Consider the following 3,172-nt stretch of genomic DNA (forward strand, 5'->3'; position numbering starts at 1 on the left):
TTTCGTTTTTATCAATGAAATCGTTTGTTTCGTGTTTGTTTCTATCCGTCTTTGGTTATCAAACCTTCCGTCTCGAACCTGCTCGGATCGTCTCGGTCCGACCCGATCCTACAACGTGTACCACGTGGCACAAGGTGGCACTGGTTATCGCCACGTGTTACCACGTGGCAACACTGCTGCCACGTGTAGCGGTGCCTGCCACGTGGCAGGTCTACGCGGTGAGTCAGCAGACCTATATCGCGATACGCGATAGGTCTGCTGAGGAACCTATCGCGTATCGCGATAGGAACCAATTTCAAGTCTATAAATAGCGACCATGGGCATTGCATCCTGCACACAAAGCACAGCTCTCTTACCTCTCTCTAACATCTCTCTAAGTCCCGACAATCATATAAACGATTTGTCTCGATAAGCGTGCCCCGATCCTTTGTTTGTGTACACAGTTTCCTCGAAGTTTGTGCTGCCTTCCACCCTCAATCATCAAGAAGGCGTTGTTATGGAAATGAGTCTCAAAAGACGTGCCGATGTGTGTTGAAGTTGGCATATAAAAGTTGATCGAGAAAAGTAAAGCTGCGTCGGAGTGCTGCTCAATTCTCTAGGGTTTCTATACGCCACGTAAGGTTAGGCGTAATATCGAATTCAATATAATTTAATTTTATATTTAAGGCTTAAGCCTTAAGTCGAGGTTATACTCGATACCTCGATAAAAGAAAAATAAACATAACAAAGAAACGAATGAAACTATGATTATGAATATTATTGGATACATATATATGTGTGTAAGTATAAGTGTAAATATTCTTTGTTATGAAATATTATTTAATGAATAAAGAGTATTCTTAAATAATAAAGAAAATAATTACGTTTATTTGAGAAGAAGAAACGTCGGGTTTCTAAATATAAACTAAAGGTTTATAAACTTACTTTTAAACTAAAGGTTTTTAAGTAAACAAAGAATTGAACTAAAGGTTCAATCGAGGATTGAGATATAAGACTAAAGGTCTTAAGCCGGATCGTGTATCCGACTAACAAATATTTATACTCGTACTATAGGTGCGAGATAAATAAAGGGAAAGACCCTTGGACGGTGAGTGAAGCCGATCCTAAAGAGACAAGGTGAATACGCCCCCAAACTTTTATTTATTTAAAATGAGTCAAACATGTTATTTGAAATTGTTTACAAGGAACTATGTGTTCCTAAAACCGTTATAAATAAAGGGTATAAACCTAGCCCTCAGGCTGTGGTATACGTATGTCTGGATCCTTACATAGGTGGTACTATGCGATGTATGGGCATGATCGCACCACCCTTGGTCGTAGGACGCTCTCCTGCAGGGAGTACGACCTTATGTGTATATTTACGGGTACTTAACTAAGTCGAACGCTGCGGTGTTTACTGAGGTGACCTACCGTAGAGGCGCATATTTATAATGTGTTATTTGACTTTGTTATTCCTAAGCCACGTTGGGCGGAGGCAGGCGTAGTCTCGAGGGGTAATAAAGTAAAAGAGGAGTTATTTTTGCGTCAGCGTGTTCACCAGCATTCGTTGCTGATGTATTTTCTTACATTTTGCAGGTGAACAAAGCTAGAGCTTGGCATGACGAAGTACTAATATCCGATGTCTCGGATTCTTTTTGTGAACTTAATGTTTTAATGTGGTGGTTTTGTAAACATAAACAAATAACCTTTTGTTAACTTAAAACGGGTATTTACAATCCCGTCTTTTGAATATATTTAAATGTTACACTTTTGATCCTTATAGTTTTATAAGACTTCCGCAAACTAACGCAACTCTGATTTATTTACAAACACGATACCAAGTTATGGGTCACACTCCTAGGCCCTGGAAGGGGGTGTGACAGGCTTGGTATCAGAGCTATCGATCTTAGCGAATTGGGTATCATAAAACAATACCCAAGATTCGATCCAAGTATAGGAAAATTATTTGATTATTTGTTTTAAAGATAAGATAGGTTGGTAACCTTTCTATCCTTCTCTACATTCTAAACCACCTATAAATATTAGATGTCGTTTAAAGCTCACATTGAGAACTACATACGCAAGGCCAAGGAAGCTGGTATAGCCGAACCCTACCCTGAAGATAACATGAGTGATGGATATTACGAAGCGTTCTTTGATCAAGACGTGGAACGAGACTTGTCCAAACCCCTATACTATCCCGGAAGTAGGCACTACCCGATCAACATCCCCGATAGTCCACCGAAGCCAAGTGTTGAGGCACCGAGGCATTCAAGCTATCATCCACCGACTATGCCAATGTATCAACTGTCAGAAGTACCAATATACCACCCAATGGAGGTTCCAACTTATCAGCCCACGGAGGTACCACAACATTTCCCAACTGGTTATATACCGCCAAATCCACATCCATCCTACGCCTTCCTTTCGAACCGACCCATAAAGGAAGAACCACGAAGCCCTTCCTCTGACTGGATGCAGTGTTATTCCGACACATGCTGATGGTTTACCGGAAGTTCTACCTTTAATGAAATCAGTTCAAAACCCAACAATGGAGAAGGGCCATCCCGAAAGCCCAAGATGAGGATCATGATGCCTTTCGAAAGTTTCAAGATGCCCTCCATGAACATAGAAACTCCACAATCTATGGAGGAAGACGAACCTGAAGAGGAAGAGGAACCCATGGAGGAGGGAACCAATAAAAGAGGAGAATTGCGATACCGAGGAAGAGGAAGATGATGAGGACTCGGTGGAAGAGTCCGAGGAAGAGATGGAAGAAGAGCATCCAGAGAACCCGAACAAAATATCAAGCTCGATGAATGGATCACTCACTTCCAATAATGCAAGCTATGGTTCTATGGACCCGTATGTCCAGTACTTGGAGAAACTAAGGATCCAAACTTCGTCAAGCTTCCCACCGTTTCAAGGAGAAATCCCTTCGATTCAAGAACAAGCTGACGAGATCCGCGAACAAAACCAAGCTGTCAGACCTACCTTTATCTTTCATCAGACAGGGACTATGTTCCATATCCAGAGCCAAGAAACCATTACGAGATGGTAACACTGGGTTATCGCGACTCACCTCCGCAGTACGGATATCCTAACATAGTCCCGCAGTCGTACGAAGAACATCTAGATCGTGCATTGCATGAGACCAACGACTGGAGGAAGAAGGTAGATGAGAAAGAAAAGG

The sequence above is a fragment of the Bidens hawaiensis genome, unplaced genomic scaffold, assembly GCF_021521415.1.
Source record: "Bidens hawaiensis isolate Kalapana, Puna unplaced genomic scaffold, B.hawaiensis_p1.1 tig00004477_1, whole genome shotgun sequence".
Lineage (NCBI taxonomy): Eukaryota > Viridiplantae > Streptophyta > Magnoliopsida > Asterales > Asteraceae > Bidens > Bidens hawaiensis.